Source organism: Lycorma delicatula, chromosome 3 (genome assembly GCF_047948215.1).
Source record: "Lycorma delicatula isolate Av1 chromosome 3, ASM4794821v1, whole genome shotgun sequence".
Taxonomy (NCBI): domain Eukaryota; kingdom Metazoa; phylum Arthropoda; class Insecta; order Hemiptera; family Fulgoridae; genus Lycorma; species Lycorma delicatula.
The window spans coordinates 219871640-219897411 of NC_134457.1; the positions used below are offsets into that span (position 1 = coordinate 219871640).

The 25772-nt window shown below is 32.6% G+C and overlaps 1 long non-coding RNA gene across 1 annotated transcript; it reads right to left on the reverse strand.

Annotated features, from left to right (window-relative positions):
• Positions 1–9581: 9581 nt before the first annotated feature.
• On the reverse strand, positions 9582–17212 carry LOC142322437 (uncharacterized). Its single transcript, XR_012755848.1, has 2 exons — positions 17059–17212; positions 9582–9792 (listed from the first exon to the last, which is right to left on the reverse strand). It is a non-coding gene; the product is annotated as an uncharacterized LOC142322437 (long non-coding RNA).
• Between the last annotated feature and the right edge of the window lie 8560 nt (positions 17213–25772).

The following is a 25772-nucleotide window of genomic DNA, read 5'->3' on the forward strand; positions in this document are numbered from 1 at the left end:
CGTAGATATTACTTCGGAGGATATGTACTAAAGTAAATGAAGTTGTAGTCTTGTACAGTCGCAGGTCGACCACCCCTGAGATGTATGGTTAGTTGAAACCTGTTCAGTTTTTTGTCAAGGTCGCAGACACAACGTTGGTCGAGAGCCAACAGTTTTGTCGATTTCGCAATACAGGGCTAGAATTTGTCAGCAAATCAGAAAATAGAGTTATAAACAACATACCAATCTGAAGAGAAGATTAAAACCTAACACCATGCTTCTTGGGAAATGGAATCATGATTGTTTCAAGAAAATCTGACTACATCCCATCGTTGTAGATCCCATTACATAATTTTGTTATCTCCTGAAATCCTATTTAATTCTTAAGCAGTTCTGTTGATCCTGATAAAACTTCCAATTTTGGTTTTGCTTGTCCTACTTCAGGTTATTCATTTTATTCCAGCCTTTATAAGATCATTTGGCTTCCTTTTGAGCAGTGTTGTTACTTTATACACTTATTCCACCTTTCAAATATCTTTCCCTCTTCCTATAACACTTTACCATTTTTACTGGTAATTTCTTTAGTGTGTGTACCATTCCTATACTTATCTCATGTTACTACATTTTATCACATTAGTTCATACCAAAATATTTTTTCTGAATTTTCTACATATGAGCGGTCTCAAAAGGCTATTTCTTCTTTACTTTTAGTGTTCCTCTACTAACCTCATTATTCAGTTTTCTCCATGATCTCATGTCTTCATCATATTTCTTATAAGACGGCGAAAAATGTAAGAAGCCAGTGTATAATTTTCATTACGAAGACTATCGTATTTGAAAAAGAGACTGCATTGTTTCCAATATTAAACACATGGTGAGCAGAGTGTACAATGATAAACATTGGAGTCAATGTTTGAAGCAAATTTGGGACCAATGTTGGACACATTGTATGGCAGTGCCTTGATTATGACATGAATTCTAAATCTCAGAACTATATACAATCACATTTTGTATACAGAGGGGTTGTTATAAAAGTATACTAATGTATATTCCCTTTTAAAAATTGACCCCTCCTTCTATTGAAGCCTAGACATCTGTAAATGAATAATGAAATAAATCCAAAATCTCTTGCATTATCAACATGGGTTAGATCATTGTTATTAGTCGTACAGCTATGGTAAGGAGGATTCATTTTACTGAATGAAGAAGAGGAATTATTCTCTTCTTCAAAAAAAAATATAATTATTACATTTTCCCTTATTCATATCTAGATCACTTTAAATTCACCAATTAAATACACAATATGCATGATCTCAAAACATAATGTAGTCATTCAGTTCAAAAATGTGTATACATTCACAAACATTAAATAACTTTAATTTTTGATAACTGATGACAATTATTTGCAATTAATAAAAATAATGGAGTAATAATTTACTGTGATGTATTATTTTCAATCAGGTAACTATGACAGAATCTCCTGGTGCAAAATTTATACACAAAGATTTTGATTTATCTTCAATTAATGATATGGTAGCTGTACTAGCTGGAATCCTATTCTAAATTGATTTATTTTGTCAGTGTCATATTAACAAAATTATGAGGTGGCAGTGTACATATCTCATGAGCAAAGTCGAGGTCCTAAATTTTCTTGAATGAATCCTACCAGTTTTTTTATCTTCAACTGCCTACCTCGACAAATTATCAATTACCACCAGAAATATTTAAAATGATAGTACTCAGTGCAATCTGACACCTTTATTTAATCTTAACCTCTTGGTCAACTTTCCTGGGTGAATGACTTGAGATTTATATTTCTCTTTAGCAATGTTTATTATGTTTGTTGGTAAATTATATCTTTCATGGTTTTCCAGATGTTAAATTTTTCTTAAATTAAATATTTAACCAAGATTTTCCTTCTATCTTCACATTCATTAAGCCTATTCTACATCTCACATCAGCCAACTCTGACTTTCTCACCCACTACATCCAACTTTTTATCTCCTAACACTTACTGAAATATTAAATTAACAATTACTGAAAATTATAATTGTACTGAAAAATGAAGAGATAATAAGATTTTACAAGAATAGAAGCTTAATCAGAAAAAAAAGAAAGCTAACTGGCTGGGATACATTCTGAAAGAAAAAAGATTGGTTAAAACAGCATTTTATGTTCTTGGATGTCTGTAGCTGGAATAAGCAAAATAAAACGATTTGAAAGGCCTTGAAGAACTTCCTATGATTCCAAAATATGATACCTTTTTTTAAAAGGATGTTAACATAAATATTAATGAAAGAATAAACAGTATTTTTAAGCATTATCTAAAAATACTTTGTATGAATGTGTACAACTCCTATATTGATAGTAGAGGTACTGATGATAGGGCATACTGTATTGATCACATTGTCTATAAATCAATTTTATATAAACACAATGTTTCTAGTGCTGTCATTCTGGCACATTTTAAGGATCATAGGGCTTTTGCTATAGTTATTTCTAAGAATGGAGCTCAAAGTAATTCATAAAGGATTTTAAAGAGGTTAGGATAAGGTAAATTAAGATCATATTTATATGAACATGACTGGAGGGAAATTCTTGTAATGACGATGTTAATTTTCAGTTTAATAACTTTTTACATATTATATCAGGGTATATTAATCAATCAAAATCTGTTATACTGAATCCTTAAGTTTAAGAACAAGATAGATGTATGGATTATGGCAGCTAAAAAACATTTTAAAAATGTGAGGGAATTACCTGCAAGAATCACTGAATTAAAAAACCAGTGTACTTCTATGCCTACTATTAAATATAAAATATATATAAATGTTGTATCTGATATGGTAAAATTGCTAATATTTTTAATGAATATGGTTCTTGGATCTACTCTTATAAGTTCTATTAATGTCCTACTTTTGCATAAATTTTATAGTAAAGCTACTTCTTTTTCGGATGATACTGCTCTACTTAACCTATCTTGATAGGTTGAAAACCGTAATGCACAGTGATTTGGATAATTTAGGCTTATAGTTTTGCCAATAAATTAGCTCATAATGCTTTAAAAATTAAATATATAATTTTTACTTTATCATCTGCTACCAGCTTATTAGTTTCATTAATATATTAGAATGGTGACTGTGCTTGTATACAGTGCAAATGTTAAGTCATATGCCAGATGAATTTTATTAAATACTTGGCTTGATGGTAATGACAAATTTATGGGATTTGCATATACAGAGTTTGAAGAAATATTTATTTATATGAATTAAAACAATTTTATCATATAAGGAAGTTTTTTCCACTAGTTGTTCTTTGCCAGAACTACTTTGTTTTTAGTTCATTCAAAATTCAATTATAGATTGCACTGCTGGGGATTGGCCTAAGAAAAAATAAATGTGTGGATTATGGCAGTTAAAAAACAATATTCTAAAAATGAGGGAATTACCTGCCAAAAGACAGTGGAGAATTATAAATCATTACATGTGTTGCTGATCTGATGTCAATTTATTTTTTTTCAGTCATTTGACAGGTCTGTCAGTGGAGAGCTGCATCAAAGCTCTCCAAGATTCTCTATCTAGTGCTAGTCGTTTCATTTCGGTATACCCCCTACATCCTACATTCCTAAAAATTTGTTTTATATATTCCAAACATGGCCTGCCTGCACAATTTTTTCCTTCTACCTGACCCTCTAATATTAATGTGACTATTGTAGGATGCCTTAATATGTGGCCTATAAGTCCGTCTCTTCTTTTAGCTATATTTTTGAAATGCTTCTTTCTTCATCGATTTGTAGCAACACCTTTTCATTGGTCACTTTATCCACCCATCTGATTTTTAACATTCTCCTACAGCACCACATTTCAAAAGCTTCTAATCTTTTCTTCTCATGTACTCAGATTGTCCAAGCCTGTTCATTTCCATATAAAGCGAGGCTTTATATGGAAGTGAACAGATACTCAAAAATAGTTTCCTGACATTTAAATTAATTTTTTATGTAAACAAATTATGTTTCTGACTGAAAGCTAGTTTCACCTGCGCTATTCTGCATTTTATATCGTTCCCGTTTCATCCATCTTTAGTAATTCTACCTCTGTAAGTGGTCCATCTTCATTATTTCTGCTAGATTTCATTACTTTCATTTTGTTTATTTTCTTTCAGTTTTTTAAATTGCTAGAAAAAGCAATCAAAAAATGATGATTAGTTTTTATCCAAAAATAAATTTTATATTCGTGTCAATTTGGGTTTCAGGAGGGTGAATACTATATTTGCAATGCACGTTTGTTATTATTTCTTGATATTTATGAAGAATTTGATATAGTTAACCATCAAATTTGCTTTTATTTAAAATGTACAGTACTGAAATTAGAGGTCTAGCTTTAAAATGGTTTGCGTATTATCTGGAATGCAGAAATAAGACCATAATTATGGGAGACTGTATGAGCAATAACCTTCAGGTGAACTGTTTAATTCCCAGGGCCCGGTTATTAAGGACCTATTCTATTTATAATTTCTATTAATGACCTATTTCGCATAAATTTTATGCCAAGAGGAAGCTATGGTAGAGGTTGCTCTAGTACATTCATCTAAGAATATCAATAGGTAGCAGGCTGATCTGGACTGCTTTAAAAATCAAATTATCTAATTTTTTCCTTATTATCTGCCTCCAGGTTATTAGCTCCATTTATATACCCTAGTGTTGATTGTGCTCATATTAAACTACAATGCCACTTTTCAAACATATCTTGGGTGAATTGTATTAAATACGTAAAGTTGAAGGTAGATTGTATATTATCAAGGAATTTACATATACGTGTACAGTTTTCAAGAGATTTGTTTACATGCATTAAAAAATGTTATAAGTTTTTTCAGTAGATGTTTGTCAAATCTACTTTGGTCTAGTTCATTCAAAATTAGACTATGGATTGCATTGCTGGGCATCAACTTATTGGCTAACTTCATCTGATAATTTTGCAAAATGCTATTGTAAATGAATTTAGCAAACTATTGTAATGTGATGTGTGGTGCAAGTAGGGAAAGCCTTTCCCTTTTTTTCAGTAAATATCTGTATTTTCATTAGATCTCTTTGTTTATAAGGTCTTCTAATCTTTTACAAATGAAGTGGTAACATCAGGGTGATGATAGCTAAGATAGAAAGCTATTACTAAACAGATTTTTTACAGAAAATGTTACTGTTCCAAGGCCTTATCGTACATGGTTTCAAAAACCTTTCTTTTTTTACACCTAAGTTCTTTAACTGTCAGCTGGGTGTGCAAGAAGTACCTAGCAAGAAGAAGATCAATAATTCTAGCAATGAAGCCAAAAAATGAACATAAAATACCCTTATGAGTGCTAAAAACTAGGAAATTGTTAATTCTGAGATAATGCAAAAATTTAAATGCAAGATAATATTTCCAGGGACAAAAATCACTAACTGTGATCTCAAAGCTGTAATTTAGGTTTTACCTGAAAATTTACTTGAATTAGGGGAAAATATGAAAATCAAAATAAATTACCAAACTTTGTATACCACCTCCCCCCTTAACACACTATAAATTACTTTGAAGCACAAGGTAAATTTGAAAGGTTGGTTATAAAACTGCTCGACTTCTTATGAAGCAGTATACTAATTTCATGTTGTAAATCTATTCCAAGGATAAACTTGCCTAATTATTTTCAGTATCTAAAATATTAAAAATCACAACTGCCAAAAAAAAAACATTGCTTTTTAATATAAGGGTAATTAGTGTGTGAATGATAATTTTGTATATATAGTCTATGACATTCCTAGTAACACAAGGATAACAACTCAGGGTCTAGTACATCTAAATCACTTAATGACTTAAGCCGTTGAGCTGCTATGGTGAAACATACATATACCCGAAGTACATTACACTCCTTTTGGGCAGTTGTGTAAAAATTGAGATTCAGCAATATTCTTTCTCAAATGGACTTTATTAAAAAAAAAATAAAAATACCATCTAGTAGAGGGAGATTCAAATCCCTTCTTGCCCGCAAGTCTGTAGCCTACCACCTTCAACAAAAATCATAGTATTGTACTGTTAAAACTTTGTTTTCCCAAAATACAATCTACCTTCAAAAAAAAAAAAAACTTAAATTATGTAAGGGAAGTTCACATATTGAGGTCTAGTAAGGAGGTCAACAGGATTTCCAAGTTCTGTAGCAGTAGAAACAAACCAGCAAATTGTTTTTTTAATATTTTACTTCCAACGACGCTTTCTAATTTGATACTTACGCTTAATCGTAGACCTGAACACATCGCAAGCAGTTTTCCATCAATAAAACTTCACAAGTAATGATATTAGTCATTTTTTACAAAAAGTTGCAAAACTGCTTGACTTCTTACTAAGCAATATACATATTTTATTTTATAATGTAAATCTATGCGTGCATAAACTTACTCTCAATTATTTGCAGCGTTTCAAATATTAAAAAAACCATTGTTCTTTCATACAGGATAATTAAAAGAGCATGCAGGTGACAATTTTGTACATCGTATAATTTTTTTCAAAACAAACATTAAATGTATAGCCTACATTTCAGCAACACTCTCAGAAACGTAAGGATACCAACATGGGCACATATCTAAATCAGTTCAACTGTTGAGCTTCAACAGTGGTAAAAATCAGAGGATTTTTAGCACAAAAAAAAGTTTTAACTTTTTTTTGGAAAATACTATCTGCCTTCAAAATACTACACAATATGTAAGGAAAGTTCATATATTGACTAATGAATCTTGTGCTCTAAAGAGAACAAAGGAGTCAGTCAACAGGAACTCTGAGGTCTGTAGCGATAGAAACAAACCTGAAAATCTACTTAATATTTTACATCTTATGATGTTTCTAATTTGATATTTATGCTTAACAATAAACCTGAAGAATACGCGTTCTAGCCGTTTTCAATAGAACTACAAATATCAAAGTAATGATCTTTTTTGATGAACAATTGTAATATAAATTCTAAAAATGCTGAACTACTTAGTAAGCGGTATACTATGATTTATTTTATAATGTTAAATCTCTACTCCGAGGATAAATTTTCATCAAAGAATTAACTGTTACAATAGGCAGAAAATAACTGGAATCAAAAAAATGAGTGTGCAAGAGGAGTTTAGTTCTATGAGATCAAACCATCATTAGAGCTGAATTTTTAAAAATTCTTTTACATCATGTATGCCACTTTGATAATGGTTTTATTGATGATCACTTGCATGCCCCTTCAATTTATAATTAGTACAAGTAAGTTTGAACCACCAGCAAGGGGGTATAAATAATGTCATATTAGAATATTTTTGGAAAATTATGTGAACTTTTATAATTATGTTAATATAAAATAGAAACAAACCTGCAATTCCACTTACAATTAATATTGTACTCATACGTCCAGTTTTCCCTTGTAATTAGATACTTCCGCTTAACTGTACACCTGAATAATACGTGTGTTGTTGCTGCTTTTCGAGGTCACAAATCAAATATTAAATGTAATCTTATAACAATCATTCCCTTAAACCTACTGATGGACAGTTGGACCATGAATTTGTGTAGACTACACTAGTGATCATATACTACCATATTGTATGATTAACAAGTTTTGTAATGCATACCGATATTAGTTTTATTGTTGATGATGATGATTGATGATCGCTGAACAATGACTGATCTGTGACCCAATCGGTACCCATTGAACGTGATCTGCGATCTAATCGGTGCTCACTGAACAGGGATCAACTGCACAATGAATGGTGATTTATGACCTGATTGGTGCTCAATGAATAATGGTGATCGTGATCTGATCCATGTCAATGACAGCTGATTTATGATGGCGGTGAATACTAATTATTATATTTTTGTTAACTTATGTAATACACAAATCGAACTAAACTAGTTTTGTTTTGACAACTTAGGAACCCAAAAAACCAGATGCAAATATTCCATATGTACATGTGTGTGTGTTCGGTTCTTACTGTCCACCCTGTAGCACCTCACCATGAGGTTTCTCCCGTCGGGGTCCCCCAACCATCCTCGAAGGAGGCCGACCACCTATCCTGAAAGCCAGCAACCTCCTCTGCTAGAGGGCTACCCTTCCCGGCCCTAATCTAATGGATCCAGGCATGCATTTCGCATGCCCTTCACACACCTCAAGGGTCCCTGATACCATCTTTGGGAAGTCCTGGGGTATAGTGACTTGTTAGTACCCACTGTCACCCCAAGGAGCACTAGTGTAGCACTGATGTAGGCGTTTTGGTATGTTGTAACATTAGAATTAAATAAATGATTATTTAAAGTGACCGCTATTACCCCAACACCCACATGAATGAAATACAGTATGTGCACGCGCTTTAGTTGGAATCATTGAATTAAATAAACAAAAATATATCTAAATAAAATCATAAATATTTTAAATCAAGTTGCGTGTGTATGCTGTGCTTTAGAAGAAAAATGTCACATGGCAGGAAAGTCCTATAACTGTGTTGGCAGCTTTTTGAAGTCACAAATCAAATTTTGTCATCAAATAATAAATGTAATCTTACAGCAATCCCTTCCTTAAACTCACTGATTTAATAATGGACAGTAGGACCAAGAATTTGTGTGTAGACCATACAAATGGTCATATACTACCATATTGTAGGGTTTACAAGTTTTGCAACCATTATGATAATGGTTTTATTGTTGATGATGATGAAGAATCCGTGCCAACAAAGATATCTGATTTAGAGGTATATCTCTCTTTGTCTACAGTCCGTTCAAAAAGTTTGTGACGATCTCTCTCATCACAAATCACAAGTTATCTTTCATAATTCAAGTTATTGTAGAAAGTTTTTATAAAAACATTTATATGATACAACGATTAACTCAACATTTATTTAATATTCATAAGCATTGAAATTTTTCTATTAATTAAATAGAATTATGAGATTTTAACACTTAATATTAACTACAATTAAGTTTTATGGAACCACTTTCTGAAGGGAAGGTACGTTAGGTACAATGCGCATGAGCTGCACTGTGCGACAATGAAAACTATACCTCTAAATCTATCTGTCTCACGTTCGTTTTCCGCTCACTTTGGACATAGGCAGTGCCCATTCCAGTATTTCTATATTTCAGTGTGTGGTAAACACAATTTGGTACTTACGTATTAACGCCACCGCAACTAAAGCTTTATTTAAAAACAAAGTAGTCAATCGGATTTCGGTGGAAAATGAACAGTCTCTTTATTAATTATAATAAATGGTTATTTATATTTAATAATCAGGTTAAGTTTGGTTAAATTATATTTATAAAATAAATAAATATAAATAACCATTTATTAAAATTAATAAAGAGACTGTTTTGAATCTATGTTAAACTCTATATCGGCCCATTTTCCACCGAAATCCGATTGACTACTTTGTTTTTAAATAAAGCTGTAGCTGCAGTGGCGTTAATATGTTAAGTACCCACAATTTCTTAATAATTTTTTTTTATGATTCTTCAGTATATCAAATTGATTAGACAATTTTTCAAACATCAACTAAAAAATTACATTCTAGGCCCAACTTTCCCACCATGACTCAGGGAACAAAAAACAATCAAATCAAATCAATTCAATCAAATCAATTTTATTGAATAAAACTAAGGATTCTCTAGGAAATTTTTAAAGTATCTTCGTTAATTTCACCTATGCAATTAATAAATGTTCTTCTTACCTTTAATGTTTAGGCAGATACTGATTTTTTTTCATCATCAATAATTATTTAAATCCTTTGATACCTGAGCATTATTTTAATCTTTGTTGGTCCAACATTTCTCTCTGAAAAATATGAAAAATTAAAACTTACAATAATTAATGATAAATAGAAGAAAACTTTGCAGAAAATTATAGTGTGTAATTACATTTTAAGTTTTTCAATAAAATTAAGATTTATGAAAAAATATAACTAGTATACAAGTATAATTGCCTATTGGTGTTATTCTCCATCCTTTCTTTATAGGCATCCAATTTGGTACAATTTGATAATCAATGGTTTAAAAGAACATTATTATATATAAAAGAAGCATCATGAATATTTTCACTGTACAACTAGGCTAGCCAGGGGTTTGACTGAAGTTTGTTAAGCCCTTCATCATTTGGCCATTAACATTTTAGTTTAATCTTCAATTGCCAGAATCTTACTCTACACAATGTTGTGGAATCATCATCTTACCCAAGCCTAACTCTGACCGCTGAGTTGATTATAATTTAGTTATAAAAAGAATGATCTACCATAAAAAATATGAGAAGATAAAATGTTAAGAATTAATTAACATGTAGTACTTATTACACACATTGAGATCAAAAGATAAGTAGAATTTTAGAGAAGGGTTCAAGTGATATAACTTGACCTTATAATCACAAATAAAAATAAATTCTGAATTGTTTTGTAAAAGGGAAAAATTAAAATTTGTTTTAAAACGATTTAACAAAATTACTTCCCTTGGAAAAAACTGATTTTGTCTTTCTTTAAAAATCTGAATTCTAGCTTTAATTCTCTAAATACATTTGTTTTACATTTACATTGAATTGAATCCATATTAGGTTTAAAGTTTGACTACCAATTTCAGATTAATGAAACTCTTTCTTCCAAAATGCCTTATGCTGCTAATTACTATTTCATTCCTATTTACTCCAGGAGGAGCCAATAATTAGCTACACATGACTTGGAAGAAAAATTACATTAATCTGAAACTCAATTATTAATAACTTTAGTAATTTTGTCATTTGTTTCTGATAATGTTCAATGAATAAATGCACTATGCATTTCACAATAGCATTATTACAAATTTGAGTGTAAAAACAAAAATTTTTGAGGTTTATATTTAAATCATTTGTGTTCGGAAGTAAATAGTTACCTAGGCTGGGTAAATCTGATAATTCTTATTCAGCAATAAGCAGTATGCCTTACTAATATTAAAAATAATTATTACCATGGAAGTTAGACCTAACAGCAAGAATGAATAATAAAAAGTAATTTTGTTCACAAGCCAAAAAATAATATTAAAACAGTATAAAAGTTACGGATAAAAGATACGTCAAAATTAACTACAAACATGACGTCTTAAAATATAGTTTTATATTATCTAGATAACACAATTAGTATGAATTAACAATCGTAAATAAGTAACGGGGTTTCAAAAACACATTCATATTAAAAACAATAAAGAAAATTATACGTCATTACTTACTTGTAGTAAAGGACCACGGCGGAAAATAGTATTTCATTATTCATTTTATTTATTTACTTTGGTATTTTGCAAAAATTAATCAGTAGACCTATCAAATTATTTATCTTAGAAAGCATTCAAGTAAGATTATTTGGACTAACAAATTAATCTACACTAATAAATTGGCTTTTTTTTTACTTAGAACAAAAAAAATAATTCCGTAATAATTTTACGTTAACATGAAAGAGAATAATGAAAAGACAAGATGTATTGTAATCCCAATGAATGAGTTCACTGTTGGATCGAATTTATAAACTTTATTCAATCTTTTGTGATGTTGATTTATTAAGTAACATAATTTACTAATTTATATAATTTATTAAGTAAATATCTTATCATAAATGATGTTTTTAAAAGATAATTTTATAAAATGTAAACTAAACATTTTATATCTTAATTTATGTTATTAGATATACATATATATATATATATATATATATATATATATATATATATATATATATATATATATATATACAAAAAATGATTTTTGTGTTCAAGTTCTAGAGCTTGAACATAAGAAGAAAAGTTCTACAAACATATGTCCAAAAACAGTTTTTTATTGCGTTACAGCTAGCGCATTCGCTAGGGGAATTAGGAAACAGCCATTTCACATTAGATTCTTTACTTAATGTTGTCGTGTAACAATGTAACCTTTTGAAACCGGAAATATGTTCAGTCATACAAATGACACCTTCACTTCTTTCACCACAGGGAAGGTTGTATATACCTGTACAATCCAACTGCAGGGTAATTCATTGGTTGCGTAAACTGTATACATTAAGTAATTGCCGGATAACCAAATATTGTTAAGCACATCCTTTATTTACTTTAAATTTACATTGAATTAATGATTACATTATGTTACAATAGTTTCATACTTTTAATTAAGTTCACATTTTTTAATTATATATTAAATATACTGTCAAGCTAGATTTATTAATGTTATCTCTTCAACATTTTAAAGGAAAGTGAAGATTCATACATTAATAGTTTTAACAATAATTAAGATCAGCTGGTTCATTAAAAATTAAGAAGAAAATGACATATGTTTACATTTAAGCAAGAGGGCAAATAAAACAATTGAATCTGAACATACTGTCTGTCAAAAAAAGCTCTTTTCTTATAATAAAATGAGAATAAGGTACATAAGTAATATTAATAAGTAATAAGGTACATAAATGTTATACTAATACAATCATTAATATGATTTAGTAATACAAGATAAACCAAGAATATTTAATTTACAATTTTTTTTATCAATATAATGTATAATAGTGATCACAAAAATCAATGATAATGTATAGAAGTAATAATAATAGTAGTACAATAAGAATGGTAATTGTAATGCTCATGGTTTCATTAATCTTGATGTAATAATCATAATGCTCATAATATTAATAATATATGTAAATATATATATTCTTGGAAACTTGTACCTATAATCTTATAGCGACTAGGATTTCTATAAATATGTTGTTCATGACAGAACAGAAGATGTGTCCAATGGTGCAAATAACCATGGTGCCATTGGATAGAAAGTATAAATAATGATGTGCACATTTAGTGACTTATCCACATCTAACATATGATATCTGTGTCTGTGTATGTGCATGCATGCAGTATATATGTACAAGCAAATGTAGTATAATAGTCCGTACAGTAGAGGGTTAGAAGAGCATATAAGTAAGATATAAATATGCAGAATATTACATTATAATAACAATATAAATCATATTAATAAGTTACAATAATAAAGTATAATATCAATCAAAATTATTATTTTAACAATATTCTCAATTAGTAACGTGTGAAGTTTTTTTTAAAAATAAATAATTTTAAATTATCAGACACTGGCAGGCAAACACAACTTATGTACAGGTCTTTGAAGCTGACCATTAGTAGTCTTTAAATCGACGACTCGAACTAATTGGTCAGCACCTGGATAAACTTTAGTGATAATTCTGAATTTCCATTGCACTGATTAACAGTTCTCCTTTGAGATTAATACTAAGTCTCCAATAGGCAGATTATACGAAGGGAAATGCAATTTATTTCTCTATTGTAGATAATGAAGACAGTCCACACACCACTGTTTTCAGGTGGATTGGACGAATTTCTGGAGTAAATACCAATGATTTAGGCGGTTAATTTTAATTTCTTTATAATTGGGTTCAGGTAGACATAAGTGGACAACCGATAAGAAAATGTCCAGGCGATATTGGTTATGGGTTCCTATGATCTGTAGAAATGCTAAAAATGGGACGAAAATTAAGACAAACATCAACCTGAGTTAAAACTGTACACAATTCTTCAATGTTCAAGATCGTTTGTCCTACTGCATGACATAGATGATATTTTACGCTTTCAATTGTGCTCTCCCATAAGCCACCAAATTGTGAATAAGGTGGAATAAATGACCGTGATTGTTTGGCTGAAAAGGCTTGAATGTTTAGATTTTCTGATTTAAGAATTTAAATAAGTCGTACAAAAAATTCTTGGCAGAACGGAAGTTGGAACCATTATCTGAAAATATTTAGGTAGGAATACCTCTTTGTGAAATAAATTTCTTGAGCATTGCTATGAATGACTGTGTAGTCAAGCCCAAGACTAATTCTAAACAAACTGCCTTAGTACTGAGACATATAAAAAAGTCCGATATAAGAGTTTCTTAAGGCTTTGAACCGCTGCCCGCCATGACAAATCATAAGTGGACCTCCTTAGTATATTGCACTGACAGAGAATGGATGAGAAGATACTAGTCTGAAAGGGGGTAAACTGACCTAGCTGTTGGATTTGAGTTTTCGCGAGAAAACAAAAACAATTCAAACATTTATTAATGACTGATGAAATGCTTGTTTTGGCATTTAAGACCCAATATTTCTGGCATAATGAATGATGTGTCAATCGTATACCAGATTGTAAAAGACATAAATGCTCAACAGTAATAAATAATTTAGTTATATTTGCCTTTGAGTGTACGATAATAGGATGTTTAGCTTCATAATATAATAGTGTGTTATAATTTACCTCCCACTTGTAATAATCCTCAATCATCCAGAAATAGGTCAAGTGAAATATTCAAGTTAGAAAAAATTTGATGTTTCTTAAGTTTATTTAATTCATTACTAAAATGTACATGTTGAGACTAATTTATGAAAAACGTAAGGGTCTGACCCTTACCTTTCTCTTATAGTTAAATGATCAGTGATTTGTTTGGATCGATTTAATTTAAGATTGTGCATTAAATCATAAAGAAAAGCTAAATGTACGAATTAGCTTATATAAAAATGAGAATTATTGTCAACTAAAACAATATTTACTAAAGATGATGATATAGTTTTACGTTTTTCTATATGACATTTCAGATCCTTATTATAATTATTAAAGTTAATATGAGTATTTGGTGAATGAAATGAAAATTGTAAAGAGCCAAGGAGGACATGCCACCAGAGTGAAATATCAATTAATTACTTCGATTACAACCTCTGCGCAATACATCAGTTGGATTTTTCAAAGACTTAATAAGTGCCGTTTAGCATTTGAGGTATCTCTTTGAATTTCAGTACTTCTATTGCTGAAATATTCTTGGTCATTCATCCAAACAGATGGATGTCCAAGTGAATCCAGGACAATGCTCTTGTTGAATCTGAATACAAATGAATTTCATCAATATGTATATTCAGAGCATTTATTAACTTCACTAATAAACATGAGAGTAGTAAACAACCCGATAATTCAAGCCTAGGTAGCATTATTTGCTTTAAAGCAACTTACATGAAATTGTTTGCTTAGCTAATAAAGTTTGAATGTAGATACAACAGCCATAACCCTTTATGGAGGCGTCTGAAAATCCATGTATTTGGGATGAGTTAACCTCATTGCCATTGTTGAATTTAACTGGACTTATCATCTTAATTAATTCAATTAAATGCAATTGATTGTATAATTTATACCATTGAGATAACGTTGTGGGTAATCTATCATCCTGATTAATTTTAAGTTGCTATAAAGATAGTATAAAACATTTATGATAGAAAACAATAAGACCAATAAAATCTAATGGGTCAAATACAACTGCAATAATAGAAAGAATAATTCTTTTAGTATAAATTTTAGTATCAATAGATTGAGTAATTTGAAATGATAATGTGTCTATAGAATTGTTCCATAAAATGCCTAAGGCACGTTAACTGATGTTGGTGAGCTAAAGGAATAGAACAATTATGCTCAGGAGTAGCAATATTATGATTATTAAAAAATCATCTATGAAATGGTAATCCACAACATTGGAGTAGATTAAAAACATCAACCTTTAGTTGGATAGCTTCATCTAGATGGTCAGAGCCTGAAATAAAATCATTTCTAACAGCATTGCATGCTGATGGGAAATCTCTTTGGTTTTCATTTGATATTTGAATTAGGCATCTAGTGGCGGTTCCATATGTTATAGTTTTAAGTGCAAAATGTTTTGATCTGGAGATTCACACCACAAAATGTGTTGTAAATTAGTGTCATAAGGTTTAATTAGTATTTGACAACACATTTTCGCTATGTCTGATGTAATGACATAGTTATAAATTCTAAACCTAATATTATTGAGAATAAAACCTGTCGGACAACAGGCCCAACTAATAGTGTATCATTAAGAGATAAACCATTAAAGGTTTCAGCTGAGCCATCAAAGACAAGTCGCATTTTAGCAGCTAGACTTGTAGGCTTAAATATTGAGTGGTAGGTAAATAATGTACATCTGAAGCATTAGTTAATAAATCGTCAGAATTAAGTAATAGTATATGGCCTAATCTTAAGTATTGTTGCATAAAGGTGAAATATTTTTATGATTAAAATTGTTGCATAATCTCTGTTCCAGATATAAGAACCTATTTTTGGTGTTAATGAAAGAATCACCAAGCCGGAGTTTATCGGATTTACGTGGTAATGAAACAATAAAGCTGCCTTGCTTGTTTCTAGTGGTATTAAGTTTGAAGTGTGTTTCACATGTAAGAAGTTTCATTAAGTGAAACATTAGAATCAGTTTCATAAATTTTCCAAACCTTTTCAAGTATAGTTCAATGATCTAAGGTATTATTGCTTCTAAAAAGGAATGTAACAGTATTCTTATGTTTAAAGTTAGATCTAGAACAGTAACTAACATTATGTAGTTTATCAATCTTGTTAACGTTTGAAGTAGGATATTTGTGATGAAATTTAAATGTATTGTCGTATTTTAACATTTCCATTTCCTAAATGGAATTCCCTAATCTGGCAGTACTATAATCTTCTTCTTCTTCCTGTTTAGCCTCCGGTAACTACCGTTTAGATAATTCTTCAGAGGATGAATATGTATGAGTGTAAATGAAGTGTAGTCTTGTACATTCTCAGTTCGACCATTCCTGAGATGTGTGGTTAATTGAAACCCAACCACCAAAGAACACCGGTATCCACGATCTACTATTCAAATCCGTGTAAAAATATCTGGCTTTACTAGGACTTGGGAATGTGAAACGCGAAGATATGTCAAAATTTTCCGGAAATCGAATCACGGTACTCTACAATATGTAGCTTTCTTATGAAATCTACCTAAAAAGATTACTCTTAGACTGAATATTTAAGGGTTTTCTCAGCTTGGAAAAAGTCGCAGCGTAATATGCTTAAGCATATTACACTGGACATGACAAGGATTCAGTCCTTGAGCGTGTAATATCCTCCATACTGTATTTTGTAGAATGCATTACATAAGTATACACCAGGAAAACAAAAAAAAACACTTATTTTAAATTATATTAAAATAATAATATAAAAAAACACTTACCTCAATCTATAATGTGGGTCATCTATCTAAAATAAACTGTATAAGAAATAATAATAGTTTTATAATAAATCAAGTGACCGCAGACGCAAGGATCAAAATTGAATTGCGTACAGCAGCGCCATCTGAAATCTTTTTCTAACAAACCCGGACTGACCGTTTCATTTCATAATCTCATTCTGTCTCACGTAATTTTTCGCTCCCCACCACTGCGCTACCACAGTGGTGGGGAGAGTCTAGACAATCAACAATATCTTCAACTGCCAGAGAAAATAAATTATGAAAAAGTATTTCCTACACTGCACCCTTCACTTCTCATAATAACCGACCGACACCGACAGTTGAATTTTTAATTTTTTTCATTAATTTTTTTCAGGTTGATATTCATTTTTTTTAGTTTTATAATTATACAAAATAATAATTGAAACCAAATTTTCGCATAAACCTAAGTACATGTTAACAAAGTAACGTAACCAACGATACCCGAACGGTAATGATAAGTTTTCCGTTATTTCGTTTTACCTAATATTCAATTTACGGATACAATTTACATTTGCACATATTTATAACTGCACTTGGACATAAAAAAAAAAAAAAAAAAAAAAAAATAGTGAAACTCCGTTTATAATTTTTTATTTTTACTAAATACTGCTATTATATCTTTTAATATAACAACAACAGTTTAAAATACGTAATAGTGTAATTAAAAATAAAAATCTTATGTCAACAGATTAGTGTCATAGAAAGTAGCGTGCTTGCTTGCTACACCAAAGGTGTCGGGTTCGATTCCCTGTCAGGGGATCTGAACACAATTTTACAACTTAGGTCATATCGTATTTAGTAACTAATCAGCAAAGAAAAGAGAGAAAAAAAACAGGAACATCTGTTTTAATATAGGTAATAAAAAGCAGACTACCGTATTTCACAACACAGCCCGGCCCGTCTATTATACAAATACGCGGGTGAACACAAACACGCTAACATACATTTAGTATGAATTTAATTCAAAAATTATATTTAGAGGACACAAAGTAATTTATAGTTATAATTTTTCGCGTCTCATTTCATTTTTATAATCGATTTTGTCACCTCGGTAACGCAGTAGAGACCGACTGATATACTGAAAGTCACGGGTTTGATTCTCGATTTGGACACCGGATCACAGTTTGTTTAGACAGGTTTCACATTTTAAAAATAAGAGTAAACTGAGAGTCTCGGGTTCAGTTCTCGGTTTAGAATTAGTATTTTCTCAATAATTACATACGTATAATGCTTATGAGAAAACGTAAAGTTGCATTTTTTAAAATTATTTTTAAATTGTTTAATTATTTTGTTAATTTACTAAAAATCACATCCTATAAAATTTCACACTTTTCACTTTCTATCGCGTGTGTTTTTTTATTTCGATTCTTTTAAATTTATAAGTTAATGTTATTACTACTTTAGCTCGCATCAACTAATCACCTCGCCGGTCGCCGAGGAAGAGTAGTAATATTTACTCTCTTATCCGAAAGGTCCGGAGGTTCGTATCCCGGTCAGTGCTGAAATTCTAATTCACTTCAAAATTTCAGTTCCATACTTCCATACGCAACCTCCAACCTAATATTGTGAATATTTAACAATAATAAATTATCGAATTAAAATAGTATTATCGTTTCTGTGAGCAGAACAAGTCTGGTTTTTTACTCGTCGAGGTGAAGACGAAATTAATTTGGATAATTAATTTAAAATTTCGTTAATTAATTTCCAGTTCTTATATCGTTACAACTTCTTAACCGTTCTTTGTTCAAAAATATTTTGGAATAATTTTTAAAGAAGTTTAATTTTTTGTATTAAATTTATATTTAATTTTTATGGTTTGATTACAGTTAGTGCCTCAGTCCATATGTGTAATACTTGTATGAGTTTTGTGCATTAAAAAAATAATCATAAATTGAAGATTCGATTATAAAAATGTTATTAATTGCACGCATAATCCTTATAAAAAAATAAATTAATAAATTTAGACATTACATCAAAAATATTGATGTAATGAAAGTTTGTGGGGTTCGATTCTCGGTTTTATTTAGGTATCACCTATTAAAAAAAGAATGACAAGTTGAAAGTCGCGATTTCGATTCTCGGTTTCAGCACAAAATTACGTACTTAATGTTAATAAATATTAAAAAACGTTAACAATATACTTGAACACTCAGAACACAGTTTTATATTACTTAACAGTTTCGTTCAAAAGTACTGTGCATAAAATAAAAAAATAAAAAAGAATTAAAATAAAATGGCCGGAGGGTGTGAGAAAGTAATGAACCGAACGGCTTTATTTTATTCAGTATTGTAAATTCGTTAATTATGATATTTGTTAAAATGCGCTTTACGCACATCCGCGTGTACGGGACGGCAGCTGCAGTTTAACCTTGGACACAGCTGTTGTTTGATAGAGAGGGTTGATGACCTCTCATAGCAACAGGATTGTAGACAGCACGTCGCCGAGCTCTTCCGTCGATTCGTAAACTTGCGTACGTGTGTGTATTCCTGTCGAGCAACAACATTAATATCTCTATTTCTAATATAGACGTTCGATATAATTAAATAAAATCAAGACTTGTCGATTATTTTATATTTATTACATTTTATTTAAAATAATAATTAATCTCCTTAATTTTAATAAATTTATTAAAAATATTACGATAAAGTTTATCCGTTTTGTAAAGTAATTTACAAAAAAAAAAATATATTCTAATATTACGTAATAACAGATAAAAATTGTCCAGTTTTATTTATAATTCGACCTTGTAATATCCTACACGTGTATATTAACGAGCGAAGAATATGCAATAAATGAAATTAATAAGATTTTAAATAAAAACCAAATTTTTGTCCAGAATCAAACCCGATACTGGCACATTTAGAAGGCAACATGCTAACAAATACATCGACTGATCGTTTTTAATATGATAAAATGTTATAAAATGAAATATAGCATTAAAGGGTAAAAAAATGAATATGTAAAACTTGTAATTAACTCGATTATATTTAAGGTTCTAATAATAAAAGTAAGAGACGACCAGATAAATACAACAATGTTGCTTTAGAAGCTAAGCAACCTACATTTACGTAATCCTTTAAGTTTATAAGAACAGAAAATGTAATGTTATTTAATACTTCAACAAGCATCAACTAAACCGTTTGCCGATCGATCTCCTAGATGGAATCTTCCGGAAGGTCCCGGGTTCGAATTTCATTCGCCGTTGGAATTTTTAATTTAATTTAATATAATGTATATTATAGATTTGTTTAATTATTTATCAGAATATGATTTATGTTGCAGCGTGTAAGATATGTGTTTAGTGAAGCGTTTAACGTTCAGCGATTAATCTGTCGGAGAGGAAGGACGGTGTTATCTCCACAGCATCGCGGCTACCAACGGTTGATAGTAGCTTCACATTATCTTTATTAATGTACTCCTAACACGTATTAATATTCAATACATTTATTTATTTATTTGTATCGGCAATAGATCGACATCCAGTTCGTCACTTACTTTTATTTTAAATTTTAATAATGCGTATAAAAAAGCCTGTTCTGACCGGAATTTGAACCCAGAACTTTCTGTCTACCAGTACTTCCTACAACTCTGGTATCTTTTGCCATAATGTTTTATATTACTATTATTTTTGTTTTTATTCTTTATTCTCGTAAATACAAGTTTAACATTATAATTTATCATTGGTAAATTTCAAACATATTAAAATACAAAATTTAATATTCCAGAAACGAATAAAAGTGAAATACAAAATACCGTAAGAATTTGGTACGAAATTATATACTTATTTAGAGAATACGATTATCAAAATAAGAGTCGCTCTTGGAAAGTAATTTAACATCACAATCACTATCATCACCCCGTCTCTTAAACCTCACTCTGTCACTGAGAGCGCGAAAATTCTCTAACACACACACTCTCTCTCTCATTCTCTTTGGGTTCGTGCGCGCGCGCAAATTTTGAGGGGTATAAAGATAATTTAATTCCTTACCGAAGATGGACTATAGTAATAATTTCGTTATCGGATCTAACTTCTCAAGGGTGCTTTCAATTTCCAACCTTCACGATATTTATGCCTAATCGTAGTTCTGTTAAATATTATAAGGAATAAATATAGCCAAATCAAATTTAATTATAATCTCAGACATATTTTCTTTATGTACTGTATAACGATTCTATGAAATTATTTCATAAGTACAATAATTATATTTCTCACTGTGAGAGGAGAGTAATCCCGTCTAGATTTTTTAAACATTCAAGTTCATCGTCGCATCGAATTTATAAACTTTATTAAAACTTGTAGTGAAGAAATTATTTTATCATAAATGATGTTTTTAAAAGATAATTTTATAAAATGTAAACTATACGTTTTATATTTGCGTATTTTTATTTTATATTTTAATTTGTGTAATTAAATATATATATATACGAGGTGCGACAATAAAGTAATGAGACTGATTTTTCTTTGCAAGATGTGGCAACCCTGCAGCTTGCGTAGGCACACCATCTTTGACCTTGGTCTATAAGCTACTTCTAGTCCAAGCGGCACATTGATGCAACTGCTCAGTCGTGAGTTGTGCTGTAATAAGTGAACACGTGTTTCTGTCTCTCGTCACAGCTTTTTGGACATCTTGTGTTGTTTGAAAATGGTGTCCCTTGACCGCCATTTTGACTCTTGGAAATAGAAAAAAGTCGCTCTGGTGAATAAAATGGCTGTGGTAGTACTGAAATTTGTTTTGAGATTAAAAATTGCTGTACTGACAGAGCAGTATGGGATGGCGCATTATCGTGATGCAGAACCCAATTATCAGCAATGTTGGCACGGACACGAAGAACTCATTTACGAAGTCTTTCTAAAATTTCTTGGTAGAAATATCGGTTAACTGTTTGTCCAGGAGGCACCCCGCTCTTTATGAACATTTCCTTGGAATCGAAGAAGCACACAAGCATGTATTTCACTTTTGACTTTGACATGCGAGCTTTTTTTGGTCCGGGTGATCCCTTTGGGCACCATCGCGAACTTTGGTGTTTTGTCTCTGGATCGTATTGAAAAAACCAACCTTCATCACCAGCGATAACACGGCTCAACAAATCTGGATCGATTTCCGTTTGCTCTAACAGATCGGCTGCCACATTTTTCCGTGTTTCTCGTTGTTGTTGTGTGAGATTTTCGGGGACCATTTTTGCACAAATCTTTCTCGTACTGAATCGATCTTCAGTTAATATTAGACGAACCGTTTCTCGATCGATGTTGAGTTCTTCTGCGATCATTTTCACGGATAATATTCGATCAGATCGTACGATTTCACGCACCCCGGTCAAGTCGACATCTGTCCGTGAGGTTGATGGTCGTCCACTGCGGTCTTCATTTTCAATATTCGTCCTGCCTTCACTAAATATTTTATGCCACCGAAAAACTTGAGCTCTTGACATAACCTCCTCTCCAAAAGCCTTCTGAAGCTTACCGTAAGTTTTCGTCGCATCTTCACCCGATTTAACGCAAAAAGAAACGGCATACCGTCGCGCAATATTTTACGGTTTCATTTCTATGACGAGAGACACGAACACCTGTTCACTTATTACAGCACAACTCACGACTGAGCAGTTGCATCAATGTGCCGCTTGGACTAGAAGTAGCTTATAGACCAAGATCAAAGATGGTGTGCCTACGCAAGCTGCAGGGTTGCTACATCTTGCAAAGAAAAATCAGTCTCATTACTTTATTGTCGCACCTCGTATGTATATATATATACACACACACACACACACACACACACAAGATGATTTAGGAGGAAAGAGAAATAATTTGGGAACCGATTTTAGAGCTTGAAATTAAGAAGAAGGGGTCATACAAACATAGGGTACGCGCTCAGTGCAAGACGATTTGAGATTCAGGTAACCGGCGCCGACAATCTGCGTACTGGCGTTTCGACGTGGGTGCACACAGTAAAGTCCGATTTATAAGCGCTTCCTTCAGGACAAAAACTTATTTATTTAGTTGCCAACATGGAGTTCAGTACTGAAGAAGCAACTTTGTTATTACTATGTTATGATAATGTAAGTTTGAAATTGGGGTTCGTGAAATTATTAAGGCCAGACCCGAATTACCTTTTTCATAATTTAAAAAACAATCTGCAACAGTTTTTTAGTTATTTTCGGATGGAAATTGAAACTTTTTACTATATTTTAGAGAAAATTGAACACCGGTTAGTTAAGGATTGGTGCAATTTTCAAAAGAAGGAAATTTTTGCAGAAGAACGGTTAATGTTAACCTTACGGTTAGTTGATAAAAATTAATGTTTTCATAAAAGGAAAAGCGATTAAAAACGTAAATTATTGAGGAGATTGATCATTGTTGGATAATTATTGTTGAGCTTGAGATGTTGATGTAAAATATCCATAGTTGGTGTAAGTATCGTCCACTTGCAGGCTCAGAGCAGATTGATTGGAGGCTTTTTTTTTTCTCAGCTCCCCTGGGCCGGACCGACTTGTTGGTATTACGCCGCCCAGGGGAGTGTCTTTAAACTCAAATAGGCCTCCCCACCTACCGGCTATATACCGGCATGGCAGGTCGGCCTACCGGTTAGCTCTTTTTGAGATTTCTTTATTAAAATGGCCTTTTGGACACCACGCCAGACCCAGTTCGCCGCGACGCGGCGCCGGGTCCCTTCAGTATTCAGTGTGCTGTTACCTGACTGTTACCCGTGGAGTCCTTGGTAGCTCATCAGTGCCAACACACCGCAGCATGCTGGACCTCACCGGCAAGGCTGTCCACCCGGTCCTATTCTAGCCAACACCTTGTCTTCTCTCATCGGAGTATTTCTGTAGAACAACTTGTCTAACAAAACTAGCAAAATTATTCCGGTTTGACTCGCTTCTTAGCATGTAGTCGATTGTTGTCTCTGGAGTTATACCTGTGAGTGCCTTACTATGTCTAAGTGTGTCCCACCTATTGCACTCAAAAAAGGTGTGCTCAGCATCATCAATCTCGTTGTAGTAGTTGCAAATCGGCTCTTCTCTCTTGCCTATTTTGTGCAGGTAGTTATTGAAGGAACCGTGTCCTGTAAAAAACTGCGATAGGTGATGATCAACCTCACCAAATCTTCTCGACGACCGTGGCTTGATGTCGGGGATAAGGGTTCTCGTCCATCGACCCACAGCTTCCTGCGACCATCTTTCCTGCCAGATATTATAAACGGCATCCCTGACCTCTTGTTCTGTCTTGCCTTGTGCCCACTCCACCCTCTTTTTTGCGATTAGGTCAATAGGAGGTGTACCCGATAACACGGACAGGGCGGCATAGGACACTGTCCTGTATGCGGACACAACACCTAGGAGCACACACCTGTGTGTCCTCGCCAGTCTCTCTTTGTTGCGCCTGATGGCGATAGAGCGCCACCAGGCCGGAACGGCATACATAAGCGAAGACACGACGGTGGTCGCCAGTAAACGGGGCTTTGAGGCCCGAGGGGCATTCTGCGATGACATAATGATGTTTAGACTTTTTATCGTCCTTTCTGCCTTGTTGCATACATTGACTATGTGCCCGGTGTATCTACCGTTTTTCTGGAGGATAACTCCTAAGTACTTGATGTTATTCGCTTCTTCTATAGCACGACCGTTGATGGAAATATTGAACGGTTCTAGCACTCTTCTACCCGTAAAGGCAATACACCGGCATTTTTCCGTAGACAGTTGCAGACCCCTGGACCTCAACCGCTCCTGTATAGTGTCGATAGCCGCATACACCCTCTCCCGCACCTCCAAGACCGTCCTTCCCTCTACGAGGACTGCAAGGTCATCTGCATAAGCCAGGACCTGGACGCCGACAGGAAACTCCTTCTGAAGGAGTTCATTTATAATCACCAGCCACAACAACGGCCCCAGAACAGAGCCCTGCGGAACTCCACCGTGCATTTGAAAATGTACCGTTTCTTCCTGTGCTTCTACCAGACATCCTCTGTTGGACAAGTAACATTCAATTTGCCTACGCAGGTACGGGCTGAGGCCCCTAGCCGCAATTGCGTCATTAATGTGACCCCAACCGATAGCCCCGAACTCGTTTTTTATGTCTAGTGACAGCATCAGTGGAATTCTCCTGGTTCGCCAAGAGCCTCTCTTCACCTCGTCGGCCCATCCCGAAATTCGGCAGATAGCCTGCACGGTGGATCGCCCCTGCATAAACCCGTAATGGTTAGGACTGATTCCGGCTCCCTCTTCTAGTTCTTTGATGATGCGGCCAGCCAGCATCTTTTCTACTAGCTAGATTGATTGGAGGCTGTGGAACACGAAGATAACGATAGGTATGCGAATGAAGTTTTTCGGTGCAGTTACCTGTGGAACTCTACCTGATTTGATGACTCGAAGGAGCTGAACGGTAGGTAAATTGCTGAACAATTTCCTGTATTTGACTTCTGAAGGACGATTTAATGTCGTCGGAATTTTGGCAACATGAGGAAGTAGGCTACGAAAAAATAGCTCATCGTCATTTACAGGCTTGGATTTTGTAAATACCTTTTCTAATAGTTAGACTTTTCTATTCTTCATTTCCAAGACTGTTTCGTTATGTTTGGCGTTACTCAGGATCCTCCGTCTTTTTGTTCGTTCTGCTTCCTCGTCTTTTTGTTCGGTCTGTTTTCTCTGCTGTGGAAATTTTCTGTTGGGATCCTGCTTAATA